The 20,944-nt window shown below is 42.1% G+C and overlaps 1 non-coding gene and 1 pseudogene across 1 annotated transcript; both read right to left on the bottom strand.

Moving 5' to 3' along the window:
* Positions 1 to 1,783: 1,783 nt before the first annotated feature.
* On the bottom strand, positions 1,784 to 1,859 carry TRNAP-GGG (transfer RNA proline (anticodon GGG)). Its single transcript has one exon. It is a non-coding gene; the product is annotated as a tRNA-Pro (tRNA).
* Positions 1,860 to 15,299: 13,440 nt separating this feature from the next.
* On the bottom strand, positions 15,300 to 15,621 carry LOC136328507 (replication protein A 14 kDa subunit pseudogene; annotated as a pseudogene).
* Positions 15,622 to 20,944: the final 5,323 nt, after the last annotated feature.

The following is a 20,944-nucleotide window of genomic DNA, read 5'->3' on the forward strand; positions in this document are numbered from 1 at the left end:
GACTGAAGAACTATTCCAGATTAAAGGAATTTGAGACATCACAACTAAACATGGCAACATGTATCCTGGACCAGAAGAACTTTTGTTTCTTGCTGTAAAGGACATTATTGGGACAGTAGGAAAATTTGAACAAGGTCTGTAGATTAAATACCAGTAGTATATCAGTGTTAATTTCCTGATTTTTGTAATATGGTTTGGCGGGAGACCTTTCTTTGTTTTAAAAAATACCTAACCTTTAGGAATAAGAGAGAATCATATCTATAACACAAATGATTCTGACAAAATATGCATACATACATACATACCTATGTAGAGAGAGAGAGAACAAAGCAAATGTGGTAAAATGTTAACACCGGGAGATCTGAGTGAAGGAATTACTTATTTCTTTTTTGCAACTTTTTAATTTTTTTTTAATATCAGAGGACTTTTGCTGCCACCACCATTCTGTTGTTTAACAAGGTTCTGTCTCATGACCTTCTATGCTAACCTAATCCTTCATACTGTACAATGAATCCATTTTCTTTGTCTCTTCTTTAGTGAAAGAAGGAGAAAGAAAAGGTTACTATTTTTCTGTATAACAATCTTTTCATATACTGTAAGGTTCTTCTTAAATAACTTTTCTAGACTAAATTACTTCAAACTCTTTCATGTGAATCTAACTTTCCAGCTGTTTAAATATCTCTACTCTCCTTGGACCCTTTTCCTCTTACCACTTTTAGAGATCAGTTCTTAAACTGGACAAAATTCAAATGTGTCCTCTATGACCTGACCATTGACTCAGTGGTAACTATATGTCATATTCTTACTACTTGCAATGCAATTCCCTTTTTATAACTACTGTAGCAGCACTACACTTGCTGGTTCCAGTTGTTTTTGAGATCTCTGGATCTTTCTTGGGTTCTCGATTGCACATACTGTTGTTCTCTTGTACTTGTAGGAAAAGAGGCTTCGAAAATGTTCTCTAATTATATTGTGGCAATGGTTGCACAAACATAAAATACTAAAACCCAGCAAATTGTACACTTTAAAAGGATAGATATTATGGTATGTAAATTTTATCTGTTTTTATTTATTAATTTATTTATTTTGTATTTTTCTGAAGTTAGGAGCAGCAGTCAGACAGACTCCCACAAGCACCCAACCAGATTCACCAGGCATACCCACCAGGGGGCAATGCTGTGCCCATCTAGGGTGTGTTGCTCCATTGCGGCCAGAGCCATTCTAGCACCTGAGGTGGAGGCCACAGAGCCATCCTCAGCGCTTGGGCCAACTTTGCTCCAATGGAACTTTGGCTGTGGGAAGGGGAAGAGAGAGTGAGGAAGGAGAGGGGGAAGGGTGGAGAAGCAGATGGGCGCTTCTCCTGTGTGCCCTGATTGGGAATCGAACTTGGGACTTCCACAAACCAGGCAACACTGTACCACTGAGCCAACAGGCCAGGACCTTATCTGTTTTATTTATTTATTTATTTATTTTTAATTTCTGAAGCTGGAAACGGGGAGAGACAGTCAGACAGACTCCCGCATGCACCCGACCGGGATCCACCCGGCACGCCCACCAGGGGCAATGCTTTGCCCACCAGGGGGCGATGCTCTGCCCCTCCGGGGGGGGGGGGATCGCTCTGCCGTGACCAGAGCCACTCTAGCGCCTGGGGCAGAGGCCAAGGAGCCATCCCCAGCGCCGGGGCCATCTTTGCTCCAATGGAGCCTTGGCTGTGGGAGGGGAAGAGAGAGACAGAGAGGAAGGAGGGGGGGGGGTGGAGAAGCAAATGGGCGCTTCTCCTATGTGCCCTGGCCGGGAATCGAACCCGGGTCCCCCGCACCCCAGGCCGACGCTCTACCGCTGAGCCAACCGGCCAGGGCTCCTTATCTGTTTTAAAAAAAGTAAATCAGCTTTGCCCATGATGGCACAGTGGATAGATCCTCCACCTGGAACCCTGAGGTCACCAGTTTGAAGCCCCGGCTTGCCCGGTCAAGGCATATATGAAAAGGACTGAACAACTAAAGTGAATTAACTATAATTTCTCTCTCTCTCCTTCTCTCTCTTAAAATCAATAAATAAAATCTTTTAAAATCTTTTTTAAAAATAAAAGCAAAAGCCTGTATTGTGAAGCTACCACAAGCCATTAATATTTCTTTGTTATTCGTATTAGTTGCAGCTCTAAGAGAGATCACATTTTATTATATTCCCTGCACAAATCCAACCTCTTTGAAGTGAAGAGGTAGGGAAAAGTGATAGGATATCTACATACATTATATTTTTCTTTAAATTACTCTGTGAATTACACATTTAAACAAATTACCAGTCTGAATCTTTAGTATAGCAATTATTAAAGACAGTCTATATAGACAAAGTATGGGTTTTAGTAATCAGCCGTGCCATTTGCTACTGCATGCATGACCTTGGCTATGTTTTTTAGCCTCACAAGGACTCAGTTTCCCACATATAAAAATGGAGATGATAATAGTGTAAACTTTGTAGGTTTTAAGGGGAGAGGATATGTGTAAAGAAGTGTTTTCCTTAAAGAAAAAGAAACCTGAAACCTAGAAGGTCACTACTCAAAAGCAGCAAATTAGGCCCTGGCCGGTTGGCTCAATGGTAGAGTGTCGGCCTGGCGTGCAGGAGTCCCGGGTTCGATTCCCGGCCAGGGCACACAGGAGAGGCGCCCATCTGCTTCTCCACCCTTCCCCCTCTCCTTCCTCTCTGTCTCTCTCTTCCCCTCCAGCAGCCAAGGCTCCACTGGAGCAAAGTTTGCCCAGGCGCTGAGGATGGCTCTGTAGCCTCTGCCTCAGGCGCTAGAATGGCTCTGATTGCAGCAGAGCCACGCCCCAAGATGGGCAGAGCACCGCCCCCTGGTGGGCGTGCCGGGTGGATCCCGGTCTGGCACATGCGGGAGTCTGTCTGACTGCTTCCCCATTTCCAGCTTCGGAAAAATACAAAAAAAAAAAGGCAACAAATTCAACCAGGGTGCTTCAAGAATTTTTAAAACATGTAATACCTGACTATTTAGTCAGGGACACTAACCTCTTTCCTCTTATATTGTCAAATAGAAAAATGATAACTGCCAACACAACAACAGCCATTCAATGTGAATGAATCAAAATTATACCTATTTTTGGCCCTGGCCGGTTGGCTCAGTGGTAGAGCGTCGGCCTGGCGTACAGGAGTCCTGGGTTCGATTTCCAGCCAGGGCACACAGGAGAAGTGCCCATCTGCTTCTCCACTCCTCCCCCTTCTCCTTCCTCTCTGTCTCTCTCTTTCCCTCCCGCAGCCAAGGCTCCATTGGAGCAAAGTTGGCCCAGGCGCTGAGGATGGCTCTATGGTCTCTGACTCAGGTGCTAGAATGGCTCTGGTTGCAACACAGCAACGCCCCTGATGGGCAGAGCATCGCCCCCTGGTGGGCGTGCCCGGTGGATCCTGGTCAGGCGCATGTGGGAGTCTGTCTGACTGCCTCCCAGTTTCCAACTTCAGAAAAATACAAAAAAAAAAATTATACCTATTTTTGGTCGTATCAGCAAAAATATATTTTTTGATGTGCCACAGAATTTTGGTAATTATTTTATGTGTGCTGCAAGATGGAAAAGGTTGAACACTGCTACTCAAGAGGATTCTCAGCCCTGGCCTGTTGGCTTAGTGGTAGAGCGTCACCCAGCATGTGGATGTTGAGGGTTCAATTGCTGGTCAGGGCCCACAGGAGAAGTGACCATCTGCTTTTCTACCCCTCCCCCTACCCTCCTCCACCCTCCACATCCCCACAGCCATGGCTCGATTGGTTCCAGCACATCAGCCAGGTGCTGAGGATGGCTCCGTGGAGTTTCTACCTCAGGCACTAAAAATAGCTAGGTTGCAACCGTGGCCCAAGATGGGCAGAGCATCAGCCCCAGACAGAGGTTGCTGGGTGGATCCCAATTGGGGTGCATGCAGGCGTCTCTCTATCTCCACTCCTCTCATTTAGAAAAGAAGAAAAGAAAGGATTCTCCATGTGGGGAGGGGGTCTCTCCGGACAGCAACCACAAAAGCCATTAACCCTATGACAGTATCTTAGACTAAAGATCCCTCAAGACCCCTCTGACCCACTTGAACAAGACTTCACTGACCATGTGTCATAGGGAAATACACTATGAATCTGGACAAGATATACATTCTTTTTAGGGACAACAGAACTGATTTATTTAACTGGGCATCCAGGGAAATGATGCCACCCAGGGGAATTGTCCCTCCCTACTCATAGCTTTATGCCACTCCCAAAATTCACTGAGATGGAAGCAATAGCAAACCTTATCTTTTAAGTCAAGGTGGGTTGACAGAAATGGGCATTTATTTACTTGAGAGGGAGAGGGAGAAACATCAATCTGCCACTCTGCTCATCCATACATTTATTGGTTGATCCCCGCAGGTACCCTGACCAGGGATAGAACCCACAATTCTGGCATATTGGTGATGCTTCAACCAACTCAGCTACCAGGGCCAGAAGTGGGTATTTAAAGAAGGATTTTAAAAGTTTTGTTGCACTTATTTCTTAAGTTCCTCGGCTTCCCTGTAGTATTCTTCCTCATCCAGTCATTTGGCTAATAAAGGGCCAAGTTTGATATTCTGGCAAAATGCAACCCAGAAACCAGGAAATCATTGTTACCCTGTTTGTGTAGGAAGTATTTAAAGTGCTGTTAAGGTGAGATGATATACTTGGCAAATACTACCATTTGGAGTCAGTGAAGATAAGTTTTGTGGTGGCTTTTTTGCATGTCAGTTCATTTTCACCTATAGGTTTTGAAGTAACTCTAAAAGTCTATACAAAGTGTCAGATTTTTTATTTTTTTTTTTGTATTTTTCTGAAGCTGGAAACGGGGAGGCAGTCAGACAGACTCCCGCATGCGCCCCACCGGCATCCACCCGGCACGCCCACTAGGGGGCGATGCTCTGCCCATCCGGGGCGGTGCTCTGTCGTGACTAGAGCCACTCTAGCGCCTGGGGCAGAGGCCAAGGAGCCATCCCCAGCGCCCGGGTCATCTTTGTTCCAATGGAGCCTTGGCTGCGGGAGGGGAAGAGAGTGACAGAGAGGAAGGAGAAGGGGAGGGGTGGAGAAGCAGATGGGCGCTTCTCCTATGTGCCCTGGCCGGGAATCAAACCCGGGACCTCCGCATGCCAGGCCGACGCTCTACCACCGAGCCAACCGGCCAGGGCCACAAAGTGTCAGATTTGATGAATACATTTAGTTATGTATTTAACAATACTATTGGTGCTATACTATGCACCAGGCAAAAAAGGTATTAGGCACTGGAAACACAATAGTGAATAAAAACAAATTGGTTCTATCAGTAGACAGTGCTCTGGGGTTGTACAACAAAGGGAGATAAAAGCAACCAAGGAGACAGAAAAAAGTTCAGCGAGCAGTGATATTTGAATGAAAGTCCACAACAAAGATGAAAAGCAAGGAGGTAGGGAAGAGGTAAGGAAAGGGGAAAGAGCCTCTGCAGCAGGTTGTGAACAGGCCTGTGGTGTGAGGGCCATGGTAATGGAAATAACAGGAAAGGGCCCAAAGATGAAAATGCATGAGGAGATAAGACCTCTGGAATGTCCCTGGGCTTCCCCTATGCCCAGTTGCTTACCAAGTCCCTCAGAGATTTCCCCAGTGACACTATGCTTGGATTACTCCCTCCATTCTTTTTTTTTTTTTTTTAATCTTTCTGAAGCTGGAAACAGGGAGGCAGTCAGACAGACTCCTGCATGTGCCCGACCGGGATCCACCCGGCACGCCCACCAGGGGGCGATGCTCTGTTGCGACCATAGCCACTCTAGCGCCTGAGGCAGAGGCCACGGAGCCATCCCCAGTGCCTGGGCCATCTTTGCTGCAATGGAGCCTCGGCTGTAGGAGGGAAAGAGAGAGACAGAGAGGAAGGAGAGGGGGAGGGGCGGAGAAGCAGATGGGCGCTTCTCCTGTGTGCCCTGGCCGGGAATCGAACCCGGGACTTCCACACGCCAGGCCAAGGCTCTACCACTGAGCCAACCGGCCAGGGCCACTCCCCTCCATTCTTCATGTTACCAGTCTCACCCAAAACTACAGAATCTTAAAAAAAACAAACAAAAAAACTACAGAATCTTGCCAGTGGCTACAAGTGTCCTCCACTGCATGCACTAACCTTTTCCACACATCCAGTGGTTTCTGGGAATCCTGGATTTCACGGATCTTTAAAATTAAACCAAAAAGGAAGGGTGACCGCCACAGAAAATATTTCTTTTTCTTTTTTCTTTTTGTAATATATTGATTGATTTTAGAGTGAAAAGAAGGGAGAGAGAGAGAGAGAGAGAGAGAGAGAGAGAGAAAGAAACACTGATTCTCTTGTTCCACTTATTTATGCATTCATTGGTTGATTCTTGTATGTGCCCTGACCAGGGATGGAATCTGCAACCCTGGCATATTAGAATGATACTCTAACCAACTGAGCTGCCTGGCCGGGGCCCACCATAGAGAAAAATTCAATTATTAAAAAAATTTATTTATTGATTTTAGAGAGACAGACAGAAATATCAATCTGTTCCTGTATGTGACCTGACCCTGGATCCAACAGGCAACTTCGCACATTGGGGCAATACTCTAACCAAGGTTTCAATTTTTAATTTTGCTAAGAAGGATATGTCAAAACAAAACCAATTAACTGTTTACTGTTTTTTTCTTCCATTTCATAGAAGAAAATCTATTTTAACACGCCTGACCAGGCAGTGGCACAGTGGATGGAGCGTCAGACTGGGATGCAGAAGGACCCAGGTTCAAGACTCCGAGGTCACCAGCTTGAGCAAGGGCTCATCTGGTTTGAGCAAAAGCTCACCAGCTTGGACCCGAAGTCGCTGGCTTGAGCAAGGGGTTACTCGGTCTGCTGAAGGACCACGGTCAAGGCACATATGAGAAAGCAATCAATGAACAATAAGGTGTTGCAACGAAAAACTGATGATTGATGCTTCTCATCTCTCTCCGTTCCTGTCTATCTGTTCCTATCTATCCCTCTCTCTGACTCTCTCTCTGTCTCTGAGAAAAAAAAACCCCACAAAAACTACTTTAACACCAAAAATTTCAGAATAAAAGGCTGTTTTTATATTAGTTATATGTATCAGCTTTTTTTTTTTTTTTTTTTTACAGAGTCAGAGGGAGGGATAGATAGGGACAGACAGACAGGAACGGAGAGAGATGAGAAGCATCAATCATCAGTTCTTTGTTGCGACACCTTAGTTGTTCATTGATTGCTTTCTCATATGTGCCTTGACCGTGGGACTACAGCAGACCGAGTAACCCCTTGCTCGAGCCAGCGACCTTGGGTTCAACCTGGTGAACTTTGCTCAAACCAGATGAGCCCACGCTCAAGCTGGCAACCTCGGGGTCTCGAACCTGGGTCCTCGGCATCTCAGTCTGATGCTCTATCCACTGTGCCACCGCCTGGTCAGGCATGTATCAGCTTTATGAAAAATTTGCCACATTGTTTTTTTCCCTTGTTGAAAAAAATAGTAATCAGACACCAGGGTTTTGGATCCACTGCCTTTTCCTGTCTGGAAATTAACAAATTGATTTTCCTAAAACTCATTTGTATTTTTAAAATTCATATATAATTGTTTAAATCAAAGTAATACAAGGATATCATTTTATGTCTAATATTTCTACATGGCTTATAATAAAAAATTGTAGTTACCTGTCTGTCCTGCCCCTGAACTCATTTTGGCTTCCCAGAGGCAGCTACTATCCACTTTTAGCTGTCTTTTATTTTTGTGGTTACCTTTTCATTTGTCAATAACATGCACTTACTAATATTAAAAAAAGACTTTTTTTTTATTCTAAAAGCCTATTTCAATCTTGTTTCCCTATTTTCAAATGAAATTGGAGCTATGGAACAAAATATATACTCTTCAAATCCCAAATCTATCTGTGATGTTTCCCAGATGTCAAGCCCACAGTGATGACCACTATAGACTATATACTTAAAATACTGTGCTGTATTTATTTCAAGTAGGCAATGACATTTTTTCTTAAAATTCTAGACTCTCTCAATAAATTATCACTTTGCCTATGCCAGCTTTTATGTCCATTGTTAAATTCTCTCTTATGGGCAATTTAATAACCAGTAAAACTTGCTTGTGCTTAGAACTTGGAAAAAGGGTTTAGTGAGGGAATTTGTCAATAAATGATCACTTTGCCTATGCCTGCTTTTATGTCCATTGTTAAATTCTCTCTTATGGGCAACTTAATAACCAGTAGAACTTGCTTGTGCTTAGAACTTGGAAAAAGGGTTTAGTGAGGGAATTTATCAATTATGCTTGGCCTTTGAGGGAAGAATAAACACTTATGAAATAGAAGAAATTCCTTCAGCAATAGGTCATCTCTTTCTTGTCCAAATCTGTATCCCTGTTTTAAATAGTGGGGGACATATCTGATTTTAATAAGAATCCATTTCTGCAAACAACATTTTAAATCAGATCATCATTTTTGAGGACAATACAAAAAACCATTAGCACCTACTGCCTCTGAGGTGTGGGTTCATAGAGTTGATGGAAGAAAGAAGAGAAAGGAGGTCTTTCTTTTTACAGACATACATAATAACAACAATTAGTTAGCTTTGATTTATCGAATTGACACTACAGTGGTACCTTGAGATACGAGTTTACTTCATTCTGTCACCGAGCTCATAAGTCAGTCAACTCATATCAAACAAATTTCTCCCATTTAAAATAACTGAAATAGATTTAATTCATTCCAGTCCTGTGAAAAATCCCCAAACCATCCGAAATTATGAAAAAAGACATGTTTTTAATTAAGAAACACACATGTATACTTTACCAATGCATAACAAAATATATGAAATAAAAGAAAAAAATGTTATTTAGTACTGTATTCTTACCTTGGAGACAGATAAGTGCGGCTAACGGAGGTGAATGGCGGAGGAGGAGGGAGGGAGGAAATGATGCAGACACTGTCAACACGTAAACTAAAACTGCACTTTCTTAACACTAAATGTAAACTAAAACTGCATTTTCTTTACTTTAAACAGAACTAAAACTGCACTTTCATTACTTAAAATGAAACCACAAAAACTTAATTGTAAAAAAAATGCACTTTCTTAACTTTATACTTAACTGAAGCTTAACATTATGTATTTTTTATTTAATCATCACATGTTTTTGCCTTTTTAGCTGCACTTTCGGCACTTTCACTTGCAGGACTTTTTGAATAAAAATCTATCCGAAGAGGTTTGCTTTTGCCTGACTTTTAAAATGTTATGGAAATGTGACAAACAAGTGTCATTAAAAAGTGCTGAAGCATGACCAGTTGAAACTTTTTCTGGGTGTTTCTTTTTTTTTTTTTTTTTTAAATAATTTTATTTTTTTAATGGGGTGACATCAATAAATCAGGATACATATATTCAAAGATAACAAGACCAGGGTATCTTGTCGTTCAATTATGATGCATACCCGTCACCCAAAGTCAGATTGTCCTCTGTCACCTTCTATCTTGTTTTCTTTGTGCCCCTCCCCCTCCCCCTTTCCCTCTCCCATTCCCCCCTCCTCCCCCGTAACCACCACACTCTTATCAATGTCTCTTAGTTTCACTTTTATGTCTCTGGGTGTTTCTTTTCAATGAAACTTGAAAGCTTCTCCACATTGCCAGCATGTCTTCAATTTCACTTGTAGAAATCACTTCCTCCGACTCTACCTCCTCCTCACTACTAATCTCTTGCAGAAGCTCTGTATGTTGCATCATCTGTAGTTCCTTCAACTCCTCAGTTGAGAGTTTCTCCTCATGTTTCTCGACAAGTTCGTTTAAATTGCCCTCATCTACCTCCAGACCCATTGACTTTCCGAGGGACACAATCTCCTCCAATGCTTCTACCTCGGTCTCAGTCTCTGGTTCGAATCCTTCGAAGTCCCTGTCTGCAACAACATCAGGCCATAACATTTTCCATGCCGAGTTCAAGGTTCTTCTTGTAGCCTCTTGCAATGCCAAATCAATAATGCGTAAACATATCACAATGTTGTAGTGATCTTTCCAAAACTCTCTAAGGGTTAGATTTGTATTTTCAGTCACCTCAAAGCAGCAGTGGAACAAGTGCTTTGTGTAAAGCTTTTTAAAGTTGGAAATGACCCGCTGATTCATAGGTTGCAAGATTGAAGTCGTGTTGGGTGGGAGGTAGAGGACTTTCACGAATTTGAACTCATCAAGAATGTCATCTACAAGACCAGGTGGGTGGGCTGGGGCATTTTCAAGGATTAGTAATGTTTTCATCGGGAGTTTATTTTCTTGAAGATATTTCTTTTTTTTATATTAATTTTAATTGGGTGACATTGATAAATCAGGGTACATATGTTCAGAGTAAACATCTCCAGATTATTTTGACATTTGATTATGTTGCATACCCCTCACCCAAATTCAAATTGTCTTCCGTCACCTTCTATCTGGTTTTCTTTGTGCCCCTCCCCTCCCCCCACCCCCTCCCTCTCCTTCCTGCCCCCACTCCTCCCCTGGTTACCATCACATTCTTGTCCATGTCTCTGGGTCTCATTTTTATGTCCCATCTATGTATGGAATCATATAGTTCTTAGTTTTTTTCTGATTTACTTATTTCACTCTGTATAATGTTATCAAGGTCCATTCATGTTACTGTAAATGATCCAATGTCATCATTTCTTATAGCTGAGTAGTATTCCATAGTATATATGTACCAAAGCTTTTTAATCCACTCATCCACTGACGGATCAAAGACAAGATTTATCCATTCAATAAAAAACTGCCGCGTAACCCATGCCCTAGCATTGGCGCGCCACATAACCTACAGTTTTTCTGTAAGGATCTTGTGAGTCTTAAAGGCTCAAGAATTTTTGGAATGATACACTACCAGTGGCTTTACTTTACAGTCATCGCTAGCATTTGCACACAATGCAAGGGTCAGACGGTCCTTCATGGGTTTATGGCCTGGCAGCTTTTTCTCCTCTGTGGTGATGAAAGTCCTCCGGGGCATTTTTTCTAAAACAATCCTGTTTTGTCACAGTTGAACATTTGTTGGGGGATGTAGCCTTCTTTGCGATAGTGCAGCAAAACGTGCGATGTACTCCTCAGCTGCCTTAACGTCAGCACTCGCAGCTTCACCATGCTTCACCACCGGAGTGGATGGATGCCAGATCTCTTCTTGAAATTTTCAAACCAGCTGTGACTCACCTTAGACATATCTTCTGTTGCCTCTTTTGAGGTTGATGGTTCTTTCTTCTTCAAGTCGCCGTAAATAATACATGCCTTTTCGTATATTACAGTCTCCATCACTGTATCTCCTGCCAGCTCTTTCTCTTTCACCCATGCCAGCAGAAGCTTCTCCATTTCTTCATGGATATTTGTCCTTAATTGGGACAGAATTGTAGTTCCTTTCACTGGATTTGCGCTTTTGATGGCATCCTTTTGTTTAAGGATGGTACAAATTATAGATGTATTGTGGTTGTACAGCCTTGCCAGTTCTATCACTCGTACACCACACTCATGGTTTTCTATTATTTCTTGCTTTACTTCTATCGACATCATTCTCTTCTTCTCACCACTGTCCTTTACACTCACTTTCTTCGGCCCCATGATAGCACACAAAAAAAGTTAGTAAAAAATGCAAAAATGATGCAAGAATGAGTACAGTGCACAAGATTCAACTTGATTCTGTGGGTAACACGTGAGAAAGAAAGAGATGCTGGTGTTGTGCTGCCAATACTGGACCCGTGCCCCAACACACCAACTAGCGGCAACTTCCCGAATCACTACTTATATCTCAGAACTTCGTTCGGATCTCGAACAAAAATGCGGACCGAGTCGCAGCTCGTATCATAAAAATTCATATGTTGGTCTGTTTGTATCTCAAGGTACCACTGTATATAGTGTCATTCAAAGCCCTCACAAGCATTATTTTATTTAATTCTCACAACAATTAAATGAAATAAGTACCATTCTCCCCCTCAACCCCCCCTCCCCCAACACACTTTACAATTGAGGAAACTGAAGGTTAAGAATAACTTGCCGAAAATGACCTGGTGGCCTGACCTGTGGTGGTGCAGTGGATAAAGCATCGACCTGGAAATGCTGAGGTCACTGGTTCAAAACCCTGGGCTTGCCTGGTCAAGGCACATATGGGAGTTGATGCTTCCAGCTCCTTCCCCCTTCTCTCTCTGTCTTTCTCTCCTCTCTCTCCCTCTCTGTTTCTCTCTCTCCTCTCTAAAAAAAAAAAGAAAGAAAGAAAATGACCTGGTGGCATTTACAGAGCTGGGATTTATACCGAGGGAGTCTGACTGCAGCGACTGATTTGGCCTCTACACTGGACCTGTATACCACTTTTATACTTTAGAAATGTTATCAATAAACTGAAATAGGGTAGATTGTCACAAAGCAAAACATCTCCATGTGATAGCTTTAAAAAAAAATAGTTTATTTATTTTTTAGAGAAAGCAGAAAGGAGAGAGAAATATCAATTTGTTGTTCCACTTATTTATGTATTCATTGGTTGTTTCTTGTATGTGCCCTGACCAGGGATCGAACCTTGGCATATCAGAACAACACTTTAACCAATTAAGCCACCCAGCCAGGCCTGCCTGTGATAACTTGACTGCAATGCATACACATGACAACAGTGAGCCACAAAAGCAAAGATACGGTAAGCCAACTTAATACTTCAGTAAATCACACCTTAAATTTTATAAAATAACCTGTATCTTTATACCTCAGCTTGTTTGCAATGTAACCACGAATTATGAAATATCCTTGAGACCCATTAAAGTAGTAACTTTCTATAAGTTATAAATACCATGGTAGCTAAAATAAGCATGCATTAAATATGTCATCAAAGCTTATAATTTTCATATTTAGAAGAGACCTTTGTAAATCTTATTTCAACTCCCTCTTTTCAAAAGAGGCTAATGAAGTTAAGTAACTAACTTGCCCAACTAAGGTGACACAGCTAATCAGCAGCAGGACTGTACTCAGAGCTCAGGTCTCCTGGCTCCCAACCAGTGCTCTTTCCCTGTTGTGTCCATGACTACCCAGACAGTGTGCTCCCCCTGAGAAAATAATAGGCTTTCTAGATGGGACTCAGAGATGTCTGTGTAGCTAATTTTGGTTAAAATTACCTTTTTTAAAAAGTTTTTTTGTTGTTGTTATTGATTTTGGAGAGACAGTGAGGGGAAGGGAGAGGGAGAAGGAGGCAGAAAGGGTTCATTTGTTGTTCCAGTTAGTTGTACATTCATTACCTGCTTCTCAAATGTGCCCTGATCGGGGATTGAACCTGCAAACTTGTTGTTTGGAGACGTTTCTCTAACAGACAGAGCTAACTGGCCAAGGCAAAAATTATCCTTGTAAAGGTTTTGGTAAGGAAACATCTTGGTTGAGAGGTCTTCCCTGAAGCTTAGGGGATAAATAGAGAACTTTGGTGTTCCTCTCTCATGCTGGCACACCTTGCTGTCCTGGAGTCTGATTCTGGAGCTACTGCCTGACATATTGAGAATTTAGAAGAGGACAGGACATTGGGGCTGTGGATTTGGATGACCCATTTAAAAAATAAAAACTCTCCAATGAAATTTTAAGGGATGCATTCTTCTGATTTTGGTAAATCTGTCTGTAGAAAATACAGATACACAGGACATGCTCCCTGCTGTTAAGGAGCTTGAAATCCAATGAAAGAGGCAAAGCTCAAATAACTTGCCTGACTGGTGTGGTACAGACATCATAAGAACATGGCCCCACCCCAGAGCAAGCATAAGAAGAATGCTATAGCAGATGGTCATCACAGGAATGCTTTTCTGAGCCCCTGAGTCATCAATATGGCTAACCCCTTTCCATCTTTTTTATAGGACACTCAGACTTCAGTTACATTCTTCACCCTGAAGTGTTATCTTTACTGATTGACAGTTGGCTAGAAAAATTCTTCCCATGGTTTGGTCAGTGGCTCTTTTCATTTTTGGTTTAATGCCTTCAACAATAACCACATTGGAGGGATAACAGATTATGTTTGGTAAGGGTCTGGATCAGGTATTCAGTATCTTGCCTCATCTATATCCAGCCTGTCTTTCCAGCCCCTTTTCTTTTAGTCTTCATACCCTCAACATATCACCCATATAAATGAGACTCTTACTGTTTTATATTATTCTTTTCCCAGCTTGCTTAATGTTCTAGGCAGAGCTGGCCACCTGTTTCTCTGGCCTCCACAACTGTCAATACTTCCTATCATACAGTGTTTAAAGAAGGTTTCAGCCCAGGTGGCTAGACTGGTGATTCTGCCAAATATTTAAAAGAGAATTGGGACTAAAAATAGAAGAGGAAGGACTCTTTCCAAATTCATCCTATAAGGCCAGTATTACCCTGATAGCAAAGCCAGACAAAAACATAACAAGAAAAAAGAAACAAGTACAGACTAATATCCCTTTTTTTCTAAGAGAGAGAGAGATGCCTGACTGATGGTTGCACAGTGGCCAGAGCATTGACCTGGGACACTAAGGTCCCAGATTCAAAACCCTGAGGTCACTGGCTTGAACACAGGCTTACCACTTGGAGCCCAGGGTCATTGGCTTGAGTACAAGATCATCAACATGATCTCAAGGTCGCTGGCTTGAGCCCAAAGGTCACTGGCTTGAAGCCCAAGGTTGCTGCCTTGTGCCCAAGGCTTGAGCAAGGGGTCACTGGGTCAAACAACTAAAGTGAACCGACAATGAATTAATGCTTCAAATCTCTCTCCTCCCCTTCTCTGTCCCTTCCTGTCTCTCTCTCTCAAAAAAAAATTTTTTTTAAGGAAAGGTGAGTAAGAGGGGGAAAGGGAGACAGTGAAAAGCATCAATTCATTGTTCCACTTACTTGTGCATCATTAATTGCTTCTCATACATGCCCTGACCAGGGCTAAAACTGCGACCTCTGGGGTCAAGCAGGTGACCTCAGTACTCCAGGATGATGCTCTATTCCCTGTGTGACCAGCTAGGGCCCAATATCTCTTTTTTTTTTTTTCCATTTAAACTTTTATTAATAAAACACAAAACTAAACTCAGACAACTGCTTTGTTTTTGCATCTGATCTGACCATATGCCAGAGAATTCTTTATGAGGACATAGTAAGAACTGTCAATATATCAGTTCCATTAAAAATGGCATACTGAAATATCTAATGAAGTTAGGTAAATGAAATTAAAAAGAGAACAAATTACATCTTAAAAATAACAGGAATCTCTCTCTCAAATATCAGGAGACTTCTTTAATAGTTCAATGTAGCTCAATTATAGTCAAAATCAATCGGATTGCACAACCCCAAAAGGGAAAAACTAGGGGAATTTATGGATAGTTTTCACAGCTTCACTGTAAAGTCTAAGATCAAAAGGATGATTGTCTTCTTCAAACTGGACATAAGATGCACACATGATGGTTGCCTTGGCTTTTACTCTTTCAACTACTTCCACAATTTCAGAGATTTCTTCATCAAGAGGTTCCATCAACTCAATGGTTCTACCTTTGCCTTCTCCATCTGAAAGAATAAACATTTTTCCAGTGGGATGAATCTTTTCCAGCCTCCCTACGAAGCAGACGGGCCAGTGAATGAAGTGAGATAGCATGCTGGTGTTGACGCGTGACTTGGGCAATTCCATCACTTCCACAATCATTGCTCCAGTATCTCTTTTGAATATAGAAAATAAAGCAATGTATTAAATAGATTATACACTATGACCAAGTGGAATTTATCCCAGGAATGCAAGTTTGGCTCAATATACATAAATTATTGTAATACACCACGTTAATAGATTAAAGAACAAAAACTACATGAGCATCTCAATTAATACGGAGAAAACATTTAACAGAATCTAACACCCTTTTATGAAAAAAAACCCCTCAACATACTAGAAATAGAAGGGAACTTCTCAACCTGACAAAGAGTATCCATGAAAAATCCAGTTACTCTTATACTTAACGGTGAAAAACTGGATGTTTTCTCCCTAAGATTAGGAATAAATCAGGAATGTTTGCTCTTGCCATTTATTTTCAACACTATATTAGAAGTTCTAGCCCAAGAAATTAGGTAAGAAAATAAAAAGCACATTGATGGGAAAGAAAGAAATAAAACCATTTATAGATATATGATATTATATATTATATATAGATAATCCTACACAATCCAAAAAAATAGAACTAAAAAACATTCAATAAGATTGTAGAATATGAGATTAACATAAAAAAATCATTTGTATTTTTATACATTACCAAGGAACAATCCAAGATTGAAAGTAAAAACTATTGAAAATCACATCACAAAGAAAAAAATAATTAGGAATTAATTCAACAAAAGAAGTGCAAGGGCCCTGGCCGGTTGGCTCAGCGGTAGAGTGTCGGCCTGGCATGTGGGGGACCCGGGTTCGATTCCCGGCCAGGGCACATAGGAGAAGCGCCCATTTGCTTCTCCACCCCCCCTCCTTCCTCTCTGTCTCTCTCTTCCCCTCCCGCAGCCAAGGCTCCATTGGAGCAAAGATGGCCCGGGCGCTGGGGATGGCTCCTTGGCCTCTGCCCCAGGCGCTGGAGTGGCTCTGGTCGTGGCAGAGCAACGCCCCGGAGGGGCAGAGCATCGCCCCCTGGTGGGCAGAGCTTCGCCCCTGGTGGGCGTGCCAGGTGGATCCCGGTCAGGCGTATGCGGGAGTCTGTCTGACTGTCTCTCCCCGTTTCCAGCTTCAGAAAAATACAAAAAAAAAAAAAAAAAAAAAAAAAGAAGTGCAAGTACACTGAAAATGACAAAACACTGTTGAAAGAAATTAAAGAAGACCTATATAAATGGAAATACATTCCATGTTCATACATCAAAAGACTGAATATTGTTAAGATGGCAGAACTCCTTAAATTGATCTATGGATTCCATCCCTATCAAAATTCTAGTGGCCTTTTTTTGGAGAAACTGACAGTCTGATCCTACAATTTATATGGGAGGGCAAGGAACCAGAAACAGTTTAAAAAATTTTTTTATTCAGTGAGAGGAGGGGAGGCAGAGACAGAATCCTGCCTGCGCCCCAACCAGGATCCACCTGGCAAGCCCACTAGGGGGTGATGCTCTGCCCATCTAGAGGCATGCTTGCAACTGAGCTCTTTTCAGTGGTTGAGGTGGAGGCCATGGAGCCATCCTCAGTACCTGGGGCCAATTTGCTCCAATCGAGCCATGGCTGCAGGAGGAGGAGAAAGAGAAAAAAAGAAGAAAGGAGGGGAGGAATGGAGAAGCAGATGGGCGCTTCCACTGTATGCCCTGACCAGGAATCGAACCTGGGACATTCACATGCCGGGCTGACCCTCTACTACTGAGCCAACCAACCAGGGCCAGAATCAGAATATTTAAAACAATCTTGAAAAAGAAAAATATAGTTTAAGTACTCTCACTTTCTAATTTCAAAGCTTACTACTAAGCTATAGTAATTAATACAGTGTGGTACTGGTATATGGATAGATATATAGATTAATAGAATAGAATTGAGAGTCAAAAAAGAAACCCTTAAATTTATGGTCAGTTTGTCTTCTACAAGAGTGTTAAGACCATTTAATAGGGAAAGAATAGTCTTCACAAACGGTGCTGAGATGCCCTAGCCAGGTAACTCAGTTGGTTAGAACATCGTCCTGATACACCAAGTTTGTGGATTCCATCCCAATCAGGGCACATACAAGAATCAACAAATGAATGGATAGATAGGTGGAACAAGTCAATGTTTCTCTCTTTCTCTCTTCCTCTAAAATCAATAAATTATAAAATAATTTTAATAGTAATGGCACAATGGATAGTTATATGGAAAAGAATTAAATTGGACTGCTTCCAGTCTGACCAGGTGGTGCCACAGTGGGTAGAGCGTCAGACTGGGATGTGGAGGACCCAAGTTCGAGACCCTGAGGTCTCCAGCTTGAGTGCAGGCTCATCTGGTTTGAGCAAAGCTTGAGCCCAAGGTCGCTGGCTCGAGCAAGGGGTCACTCGGTCTGCTGTAGCCTCTCAGTCAACGCATGTATGAGAAATCAATCAATGAACAACTAAGGAGCCGCAACAAAGAACTGATGTTTCTCATCTCTCTCCCTTCCTGTCTGTCTGTCCGTATCTGCTGTCCCTCTCTTTGACTCTGTCTCTGCCACAAAAAAAAAAAAAAAAAAATTGGACTGCTTCCACACATTGAACACAAAATTAACTTAATTAATGGGCCATGAATCTATAAAAATTTTGTTATAGTCATAGCATGTAATATTATTTAGTTCTAAAAAGGAATGACATACTGATACAAGCTACAAAATGGGTAAAACTTGAAAGCATTATGCTAAATGAAAGAAGTCAGTCACAAAAGACCATATATTGTATGATTTTGTTTATATGAAGTGTCCATAATAGGCAAATCCATAGAGACAGAAAGTAGATTAGTGGTTATCAGGGCCTGGAAGGGAAGAGGGGAATGGGAAATTTCTGCTAATGAGCATAAATTTTTATCACGGGTAATGAAATGTTCTAAATTTAGATAGTGATGTTAGTTTTACAACTCTTATACAGTATATGAAAAACCACTGAACTGTACAGTGTAAAAGAATGGATTTTATGATGTGTGAATTAATGTCAATAACGCTGTTATATAATAAAAAGAACCTATCATGCCTGGCCTGTGGTGGCACATTGGACAAAACGTCAACCCAGAATGCTGAGGTTGCTGGTTCGAAACCCTGGGCTTGCCCCAGTCAAGACACATATGACAAGCCATCAACGAACAACTAAAGCAAAGCAACTATGAGTTGATACTTCTCATCCCCCCTCTTCTCTCTGTAAAATCAATAAATAAAATATTTATTTTTAAAACCTATCATATAGCATTAAAATTATGTCTGTATATGTATTTCTACTCCTACTAGAATTAGACTATGAACTCCTTTCATCCTTACATGTTGTGGGTACTCAATGAACAGAATAAATCCTTGTTGAGCCAGTTATTAATTCATTGACAGCGTTGAAAAAATGTTTAAGACTGGAAGTTGGAAGAAAAGATTATTGGTGACTGAGCAGAGGCTTGCGGAAGGAAAAGCACCAGGTTTGAGCAGTCAGGAACTCCAGTCTGGCTAGGAGACACAGGAAGGGTGTCCAGAGGTGAGTAGTAAGGTCAGTACAACCTATCGTGTTCCATTTTTAATTGTTGTTAAATATTGTTGTTAATTGATGGTGTTTTGCTAACTAAAAATATTTTTAGACAAAATGCTAATTGAACTGAACTCCCCTATGCCTTTTCCTAGCTCCTTAGTATAGTCAGAAATTAGAAGGGAGGTTGCTCCAATTGGAACAAAACAGGAAGAAAACAGTTTCATCTTTGGCTGCCACAGGCAGCTCTGCCCACTCTGGAAATACTGCTGTAAAAGCCTTAGGTGATCATCATGCTTCATTCACACAACTACTCTGTCCTACTTTCACACAGTTCCAAAGCCAGAAGCCTGCTTATACCTGCCTGCCCAGCTTCATTCCTTCCTTCTTTCATTCAACAAATATTTATCAAGCACTTACTTTTTGCCAGTATTGGTCCAGGCACTGGATATTTCTCTCAATATATGTCACAGTATCTGATGTTGACTTGAAGCATTTCTATTGGACTATTAGTAGTGTGGACCCTGAGAAAGAAAATACCTACTAAAAAAGGCTCCTGGTGGCTAACAGGGCTCAAATTAAATAAAACACCAGGCCCTGGCCAGTTAGCTCAGTTGGTTGGGAGTGTCATCCTGTAATGACAAGGTTGTGGGTTTGATCTCTAGTGAGGGCACACATAGGAAGCGAGGAAGGAATGCACAACTGAGTGGAACAACAGATGAATCTTCCCCCTTCCCCTCTCTCTCCCTTCCTCTGTCACTCAGAAAAATAAATAAATAAATAAAAATTACCGTATTTGCCCATGTATAAGATGCACTGTTCTTCGAAAAATCTGAGGTCTAAAAACTGGGTGTGTCTTATACAGTGGTTGTAGAAGCATGGCATTTCAAATGTCATAGATGGAACTGAGGACGAGGCAATATATCAGGGGTTGGGAGCCTATGGCTCGCGAGCCAGTTGTGGCTCTTTTGATGGCTGCATCTGGCTCACAAACAAATCTTTAATAAAAAAAAACGTTAAAAATGTAAAACATTCTCATGTATTACAATCCATTCATTTCCTACCGCTCATGTTCATGGTCGCAGGTGGCTGGAGCCAATCACAGCTGTACTCTGGGACAACACCAAATTTTTATTGGATAATGCGTAATGTACACGGGTCGATGTATGGGTCTCATGGAATTACATTTTAAAATATGTGGCGTTTATGGCTCCCTCAGCCAAAAAGTTTCCCAACCCCTGCAATATATGAAGACAGTGATTTGTCTTCAGACACAGAGGAGGACAAGCTAATGGATGGAGGCTTTGACAGTGATGAGGAGTTGTATGAGTTTTATGATGAATAAAACTTGAGATCAGGCCCTAGCCAGATGGCTCAGTGGTAGAGTGCCGGCCTGGCGTGCAGGAGTCCTGGGTTTGATTTACAGCCAGGGCACACAGGAGAAGCACCCATCTGCTTCTCCACCCCTCCCCCTCTCCATCCTCTCTCTCTCTCTCTCTCTCTCTCTCTCTCTTCCCCTCCTGCAGCCAAGGCTTCATTGGAGCAAAGTTGGCGCAGGCGCTGAGGATGGCTTTGTGGCCTCTGCCTCAGGCGCTAGAATGGCACTGGTTGCAACAGAGTGAAGCCCCAGATGGGCAGAGCATCGCCCCCTGGTGGGTGTGCCGGGTGGATCCCAGTCAGGAGCATGCGGGAGTCTGTCTGACTGCCTCCCCGTTTCCAACTTCAGAAAAATACAAAAAAAACAAAAACAAAACTTGAATTCAATAACTTTATGTGCCCTGGCCGGTTGGCTCAGCGGTAGAGCATCAGCCTGGCGTGCGGGGGACCCAGGTTTGATTCCCGGCC

Source organism: Saccopteryx bilineata, chromosome 3, assembly GCF_036850765.1.
Source record: "Saccopteryx bilineata isolate mSacBil1 chromosome 3, mSacBil1_pri_phased_curated, whole genome shotgun sequence".
Classification (NCBI taxonomy): Eukaryota; Metazoa; Chordata; class Mammalia; order Chiroptera; family Emballonuridae; genus Saccopteryx; species Saccopteryx bilineata.